Here is a 9,410-nt window from a genome sequence, read left to right on the forward strand (position 1 = left end):
GCTCAAAATTAAAAGGACTTTCATGGCTTATAATCGAATGGCTAAGGTAAAGGTAGATGAAAATGTCATTTAGGCTAAAGTATACCGTAAGCACACAACCAAACAAACAATTCTTGTATCAATTTTCAAACTCCAAAAACAATTCCAAATTTCCCAAATTTTCTTACTTTGAGAGAAAATTCATAAAGTGAAATATTTTTTTTCTCATTTCATTTTTTTCTAATGATACAACACTCCCCCAAACTTATTTCTTTGTATTTTCAATTGGAGTGTAGTTCATTTTCAATATTTTTTTCTTACTCTCTTTGTCTCTCAATTTTTCTTCTATTATTGACACAAATTTCTAGATATAAACCCAATTAAAAACCATCCCCCAATCATTTTTCATATGCCCATGGTTTACATCAAAGGGGAAGGTAAATAACAACGTTTCAATCAGGCTCAAACTAAGTGGCAAAAAAAAAAAAATCACATTAAGCTCAAAAGTTAGGCAACTAGGGATTTAATATATTAAGGTTGGCTTGAAAGGCTCAATCGTTTCAAAGAATTGCCTAAATCATCTTCCTAACAATGTATTATTCCAATTTCAGCTTAATCAACAAACTATGCAAGTTCTAGAATATTTTCAAATTTTGATCCACAAATCCACAAACCCACTTAACATGCATATATTAAAGGATTGTAAGAAATTTATTAATTAAGGATTTCATGACAATTAAAACTCAAATCAAAGCTAATCACTAAATTAATTTCACCAAGCACACAGATTCACATTGTATATTGTCAAACAAAATCACTCACATCACATGGTTATAAGTATTATTGGCTTCAAAACAACTTGATTCATAATTGTAAACAACTAAAACTAAAACAAAACCAAGTAATCCCTCCCCCAAACTTAAATAACACATTGTCTTCAATGTGTTACAAAAAGAATAAGGAAAGAGGATGTACCAAATCATGCACCACATTAGTATGTTGGTTCCTTTTTTTCTTTTTCTCTCTTTCTGGTAGGCCTCTAACTTTTCAAGGGCCACGACTCTAATAGGGAAGTGCCACAGCTCAAAATTGGTACATGCGTATTTGTTATGTTTTTCAAGTTTCCACGATTTTCATAATTACAATCCTAAGTCTAAAAGTCCATAATTTTAAAATAAAAACTAAACCAACATAAAAATTTAACAATAAACATAAAAATAATTGTCCAATTAAAATAAAAGAAAAAAAAATACTAAAAAGAACATGGGATGCCTCCCAAATAGCGTTATTGTTAACGTCATTTAGCCGGACGCTTGTTTTCTCTTCACATTTCAACTTTGATCAAGTCCACCCTCACATCCTTGAGAGCCATAGTGTCATGAGTGGACCCTCGTTTCTTGTTATTATAGATTGGTGAAACTTCACCTCGTTCATGTAACATTCGAATCCTCTCGCTAAAGAACCTTTTTAAATGATGACACACTTTTTGCATACCACTTTTAACCATGGATCTTTGCTTAGAGACTTCCAACTTGTTCTCTCCTCTTTTTACCACTTCAACTCAACAACTATTTGGAATTTTTGCTGCTGCAAAAACATTAAATGTTACCTCCTCTTTTTGAACTCGCAGCTTCAACTCACCCTGTTGTACATCGATTAAAGCCCTACTAGTGGCAAAGAACGACCTTCCATGAATTATTGGAATATTTTCATCTTCCTCCATATCAAGAATAATAAAGTCCGCAAGAAAGATGAATCTATCCACTTTCACCAATACATCCTCAATCACTCCACGAGGATGTTTAACTAAGCGATATGCCATTTGCAAAGACATGGTAGTAGGTCAAGCTTCTCCCAATTTCAACTTGCGAAAGATTGATAGAGACATTTGATTCACACTGATCCCTAAATCACATAAATCCTACGTCACCACTGAGCCCCCTATAGAGCATTGGATATTGAAACTACCAGGATCTTTAAGCTTGGGAGGTAGTTTCTTTTGAATTGTCACATTGCACTCCTCAGTAAGGGCCACTGTCTCATAGTCCCCCAATTTCCTTTTCTTTGACAAAATTCACATAACTTGGCATTTGTGAAAGTGCCTCAACACACAGGATATTGATTTGTAGCTTTCGAAAGATATCCAAAAATTTAGAAAAATGCTTGTCAAGCTTATTCTTTTGAAGCCTCTAAGGATATGGGATCTTGATATGGTGATCTATGTTTCTTGTTGTCTACTTCTCTAAGTTCTCTGTAACATTTTACCCACTCACTTCCTTCTCCTTATCAACCACTTTTGGCTCTTTTAACTCTTTGCCACTCCTCAAGAATATTGCATTGCCCTGCTCTTTTGGGTTTACCTTAGTAGTGCTTGGTAAGTTCCCTTGAGAATGTTTGTCATCAAAGTAGCCAATTACCCTATTTGAGTCTCCAAACTCTTGATAGATGCTCTGGTTTCAGTCATGAACTGGTTCAGTACATCAGATTGTGCTTCAGGTTGTTTTATATCTGTTAGTTGATGTTGTTGTGTAGGAGGGAATTATTACTGACTTTGACGGAAAGGTTGTTGTGCAACTTGATTATTTGTCCATGAGAAGTTAGGGTGATTCCTCCACCCTTGGTTATATGACATTGAAAATGGGTTGTTGGTTGGTCTTTGAAAATTTCTTAGGGCTTGGACTTGTTCCATAGGTATATTATTCATATCCATGGTAGGACACGGATTAAATGGATGAGCACTCCCACATGCCCCACATAAACTCTGTACTTGCATGGTTTAGGCTGACAGGTTGCTCTGTTGTAACTGTTTCGTTAAAGCTGCCACTTGCGATGTAAGCATGGAAATAACATCCAATTCAATCATACCAGCCACCTTCTTTGTTTGTCCCCTCTCAGTTGGCCACTGGTATTTATTCATTGTAATCTCCTCTAGCAATTCATAAGCTTCATTAGAACTTTTGCTCATGAACGCATCTTCTGCTGCATCATCTATTATTGTACGAGGAGTACCATTCAACCCATTATAAAAATTATGGACTAACATCCACTTCTCTATACCGTGACGTGGGCACTTCCTTAACAACTCTTTAAATCTTTCCCATGCATCATACAACAATTCAACTTCTGTCTGGTAGAAATTATTAATTTCCCCTATCAACTTTGCAACTTTTGCTGGAGGGAAAAACTTTGCTAAGAACTTCTGGGCTAACTGCTCCCTTGTTGTGATAGAATTAGCTTGCAGCAAAATTAGCCAACTCTTCGCTCAGTCTCGTAGAGAAAATGGGAATAATCTAAGTCTAACCGCATCATCACTCACCCAATTCTTCTTAAATGTTGCACATAGCTCCAGAAAATTGACTGTGCAAATTAGGATCTTCCATGGAGAACCCCCCAAACTAAATAGTAGACTGCAACATTTGTAATATTGCTGGTGTGATCTATAAATTATTTGGAGCAATAGTGGGGTGTCTGATGCAGGAATGCACTCATGTGACAGTAGGAAGTACATAGTCTCTAAGCGTCCTTGGTCCTCGTTCCACTGAGACCTCTGCAATATTTGGGATATTATTAACATTAGCAGCATTGTTTGTTGCATTGCCTTGATTCTCAACCATGACAAAATCTAGTCTTTTTTTTTTATCTTTTGGTTTTGTCTCCACATTCTTTGAATTTCAAAATCAATCGGTATGAGTTCATTTTTTCTACTTCGTCACACATACCAATAATTCTTGAAACACAATACAGCCACAAACTGAATGAGTACTTGAAATAAAAACCAATTTAGAATAAAATTTAACTATATTTATATTAATAATACAGTCCCCGACAATGGCGCCAAAAACTTGTTGTGATCATTTTTGAACTACGCAAGTATATGCAATTGTAACAAGTAATAAACAATAAGTAAAGTATCGTTCCCACTAGGACTGTTACTAATTACCAAAACTTAATTTTTAATTCTAATTGATTATAAATTAATAAATTCTAAATTTATAAAACTAAAACACTTAAACAATAAAATAGAACAATGGAGAACTCAAAACTAAATATTAATTCAATGGACTAAAAGTTAGGGTTATTAACCTCATCAACTATCCACCTATGTTTCTAATGCGAATTTAAGAATTTCTATCTCTAGTGTGATAACTGATTACAATTATAAATTATATTCTTACTATGAGTTATAATTCTCTACAATAAGCAATCTCCTACATTGGTGTGGTAAACTAACATATTCCAGGCATTAAGCATGTAATCCTTAAATATAAATCTAAATTATATTTAGATTTAAGCAATCTCCTACAATAAGCAATCTCCTACACAGATCATACAGGTACTCTCGTCAAATATAAATCTATGATTATTTAACTATAGCATAATTACCCCTCACTTCTCAGATCTCAGGTTAAAATCATATAAATTATCCATTTAGTGGCCAATTAACCACAAGCATTAAACACAAGCCAAATAATTTGCACAATTGATAAGAAAATCATAAAAACTTCATTAAATAATCATCAGGTTTCAGGAGAATCCATTAACACCCTAAATAAGAAATTAGTTCATGCTAAACATAGTAAAATCCATTAAACCAAATGTGAACAACACTAATCTAGAAAGTAAAAGTAAATAATGAAATAGAATGGTAGACTAGTTGATCTCCAAGCCTTTGCCCCCTCAGTGTGCTCTTTGAGTCTCTTCCTTAGGGTTCTCCTTCAGAAATCGTCATAATGATGATTAAATAGTAATATGTGCTTTGGATGTGAAATCCCACTTTTGCCCCTGCGTAAAATGCCCTATTCTGCGAATTAACCACTCAGACGCAACGACTTTATAATGAGGCATCGCGGCCCATGTCCAAGAATTGGAATGTGCCTCGTCTCTGACTGCTCAAGCGTCGTGACTCTAATATACTTGGGGCACGGCTCAAATTCCCCAGCCAATAGCGTTGCGACTCTTAAAGGTTGCGCCGAGGGGCTCAACTCTTTCTGATGATTTTTCCTTTCTGTCTAATCGCAGCGCCGCAGTTCTAAGTCCAGCGTCACAGCTGAAATGTCATTTTTTCAACAATTTTAGTCTATTTGAAGCCAAACACGACCATTTATCAATTACGACCCATAAATCTGAAATATTATTAAACACAGGCAAAAAACTATCAAACTGCACAAAAAATAACTAAATAAACTCAAAAATTCAATAAAATAACCCTTTAAAAAACATATAAGAACTAATCTCTCAACTGTGGTTAGACATAATTGAATCCATCTCATCATTTATTGCTTCTTTCCAAAAGGTAGAGCCCCTTCAGGAGATATATTCTTGGAAAGTTTTAGGATCATCCTCCACTTCAAGTACCATTGGATACTTCAAAGTTTATCCCTTGTGATTTCCCTCTCCTAGGAAAAGTGTCTCCACTTGAGAGGTTTCATTTTGTGATCCATTCTCTTTAAGCCTTTGGCTTCTTCTAGGAAATTTTGGTTGCTCTACAACCCTTGAAGCCGACTTCTCTTGAGTTCCTTCTTATGAGATCGATTCTTGAGGCTTATTGTCACTATATAATAGATTCTCAAAGAACTCAACTTCTTTTGATTCAATTATCACATTAGACTCCAAGTGTAATATCCTATAGGCCTTGTTATTTGAGGCATAGCCTACAAATGAACATTTGATGGCCCTTGGACCCAATTTGGTCCTTTTAGGCTCCGTGATCTTGCAATAGGCAAGAGACCCCCACACTTTTAGATACCTTAGGTTGGGCCTCTTTCCTTTCCATATCTCATATGGTGAAATTTTTTTCTTCTTTAGAAGAATCCGATTTAGAATATGACAAGCGGATAGCATGGCTTCTCCCCATAATGCAAAACTCAAATTAGCATGTAATAACATAACATTTATCATTTCAACATATATTATATTCTTTGTTTCTGCTATACCATTTTGTTGGGGTGTATAAGGGCTTGTACACTCATGTATTACACCTTGCATCTCACAAAACACATTGAATTCATTGGAAAAGGATTCACCACCCCAATCACTTTTAATAACTTTAATTTTCTTTTCCAATTGATATTCAACTTTAGCTTTATAGATTTTAAACATGCTAAAGGCCTCATCCTTATTCTTAAGCAAGTATACATATGTGAATATAGAACAAACACCAATAAAGGAAATAAAGTACCTATATCCACCCCTAGTAATTATTTCATTCAATTCACATAAATCACTATGTATCAAATGTAACAAGTTAGTTTCTCTTTCAACACTTGGAAAATGTTTCTTTACCATCTTAGATTTAATACATAACTCACATTTATCATGATCAACATCATTGCATACAATTAATCCACATGTAATAACTCTTTTAATTGTACTATATCCTATATGAGTAAGTCTACTATGCCACAACGTTATAGAAGCAAAGCCAAACATATAAAAGGAAGATATGCATGCATTATTATCAAAAGAAGAGTATTTGATACATAATTTTATCAGTCCATCACACACATACCATTTCCCCACAAAGAAATCCCCCTTCCACAAGATTAACTTGCCGAACTTATAAACAACTTTGAAGCTTGGTTAGCTCAACAAATGCCCACTCACACAATTCCTACTCATATTCGGAACATACAATACATTGGTCAAAATAAAATTATTTCCGGATGTGAAGTAGAGATTAACATTCCCCTTGCCCAACACCCTTGATCTATGCTCGTTTCCCATTTGGATCTCATGGCCATCCTTTGACTCTTCAAAGGTTTTGAAGACCTCTCTATCATATGTTACATGAATGGTGGGACACGTGTCATACAACCACCCTTGCTCTTTTCCTTGGATGGCATTCACCTCACTCAAGGTTGCAACAACCTTTTCTTTGGTTGTGTTGACCTTTGATCCATGGTTGTGCAACTTACATTCTCTAGCCATGTGATCACTCTTGCCACAAACAAAACAATGACCTCTCACACCCTTGAATTTCCCTTCATTCTTCTTAGGGGCTAAATATGTATCCTTCTTTGATTAGGGTCTCTATGGCATTAGCCTTGGAGGTCCCAACAATTGACTCATCCATACACTTGTCTCTAGAACGAGACTTCTCTTCAATCCTTGGGTGCTTTAGAATCACCTCCAAAGATATATCCTCATTCTTATGGAGAATCTTCTTTCTGTATCCCCTCCAAGATGGAGGAAACTTGGCTATGATCCCACCCACAATGAAGGACTCCGACAATGACATCTTTAGGGTAGATAACTTATTTACAATAACTATTAGCTCATGTACTTTAGGAAGTAAGCGTTTCCCATCAAAGAATTTAAATTTCCATGAATTGAGTTATGAGGAATTTCTTGGTGCCTTCTTCTTCTATTTGCCAATGTTGTACTGGTGTAGAGATCATATAGAAGATCTAATAGAGCATTGAGAATGTGGACTCTACAGATAAGCCCATCTTCTTCCCTTTTCTTCTTTTCGTTGATCACTTCTTGAGTATCATCATCCTTTGGAGAATCTAATGTCTTCAAGTCTTTGTCATGGATGTAATGAACCTTCAATGTTTTGAGGAGAAACTTGTTCTTGTCTTGCCATCGAACAAAGTTTGAGCCATAGAATCCATCTTGTCTCACTATATCTTGAGACATGAACTTGAGGGCTGAGATTGACGAGTTTTCTTCCATACTCTTGATGAGTAGATAAACCTTAGAGATAGACAATATTTCGTACAAAACATAGGTTTGGGGTTAGAGATTTTTTATTGTTTGGGGTTAGACTATATGAACGAAGTTTTGTATATTACAAGTCAAGAGAATAAACAAGAATAATCTATACTCTTATGGGGGAATAACAAAAATAACAAAACACAAATAAACAAGTGATAGAATTGACCTTTGGTGTTGAAGAACGTTGATACATAAAATCACAAGTCTATGATTTTATGTGAAACACAAAATAGAACCAAGGCTTGACAGAAATGAAGATTTGTTGTCGAAAAATCTCTATTCCTAGCCTCCTCCATGACATTGCTTGAAGTTACTACCTTGTAATGAGATTGGGAATCACAGGCCTTGAATCTTCATACAAGTTGAGCTTTCTTGATGAAGATCTTGGAGAAAACTAGTAATCTTGAAAGCTAGAGAGAGAGGTGAGTGATCAATTCACCAAAAACTCAAGTGACCCCTTTATATAGTATGGGAACCCCCATTAGGTTCAACCAATGAGATTAAAGCATTTTTTTTTAAATTTTGGAGCCACAAACACGTCATTGTACAGACTCGTACGAACAACCTAGGTGATGCAACACAGGTCCCCCTGACTTGGCCCACCAAATCTTGTCACAAAACATCCCCAAATTCCTCCAAACTTTTTGGGTACTCTTATAAATTCAATAGAAACACTTTGGACCCAAAAATATGATTTATAAATGCCTATACCAAAAGCCAACTCTTGCATGTTGAGTTTAGTGAAATCGCATGGTTTTTGCACCTCTTCATGCTTAACCAATTGGTTAAATACATATTGAAATTGGTTAGGCACGAAGAGGTGTAAAAACCATAACGGTTTCACTAAAGTCAACATGCGAGAGTTGACTTTTGGTATATGCATCTATAAATCATCTTTTCGAGTAAAAAGTGTTTCTTTGGAGTATATAGGTTTACCTAGAATGTTTGGAGGCATTTGGGAATGTCTTGAGACAAGTTTTAGGGTGACAATATAGTGGGACCTACGTTGTGTCATTGGTCCATGGAAACACAACAAAGGCGATGCATCGCCTGAATGATGCTGATGTGTTGCTTGGGCCGTCTGTACGTGTTCGTACAATGATGTACAATTACGTGTTTTGGATCCAAAACTTAGTTTAAAAGTTTCTAATCTTATTGGTTGAGTATAATGAGGTTCCTATACTATTGAATGGGTTAAAAGTTTAAATGGGTCACTTGAGTTTTTTGTGGATTGATCATTCACCTCTCTCTCTCTTTAGCTCTCAAGATTACTTGTTTTCTCCAAGATCTTCATCAAGAAAGCTTGACTTGCATGAAGAATCAAGGATTGTAAATCCCAATCTCATTCCATTGTAGTAGCTTCAAGAAATCTCAAGGAGGAGGCTAGGAATAGAGATTTTTGGACAGAAAATATTCATTTGTGTCAAGCCTTGTTCCATTTTGTGATTCACATAAATTCACAGACTTATGATTTATGTAACTTTGTTTTCTCTCCACAAAGGTCTATTCTTTCTCTTAATCTAATTTGTAATATTCTATCATTAAATACATGGTTGTATTGTGAATAAATGTTTCTAAATTAATGTCATAATTATTTATTTTTTAATTATCATGATTTGCATTCATACTTTGTATATGATTATTTAATTATCAATATTTGCATTCATACATTGAATATGGTTCTTGATTAGTCTCTACAGTTTGAAATATTGAAT

The 9,410-nt window shown here is 35.1% G+C and overlaps 1 non-coding gene across 1 annotated transcript; it reads left to right on the forward strand.

Moving 5' to 3' along the window:
• The first annotated feature begins 3,032 nt into the window (after positions 1 to 3,032).
• Positions 3,033 to 3,140, forward strand: LOC133813261 (small nucleolar RNA R71). Its single transcript, XR_009884294.1, has one exon. It is a non-coding gene; the product is annotated as a small nucleolar RNA R71 (small nucleolar RNA).
• Positions 3,141 to 9,410: the final 6,270 nt, after the last annotated feature.

This window comes from Humulus lupulus, chromosome 1 (assembly GCF_963169125.1).
Source record: "Humulus lupulus chromosome 1, drHumLupu1.1, whole genome shotgun sequence".
Lineage (NCBI taxonomy): Eukaryota > Viridiplantae > Streptophyta > Magnoliopsida > Rosales > Cannabaceae > Humulus > Humulus lupulus.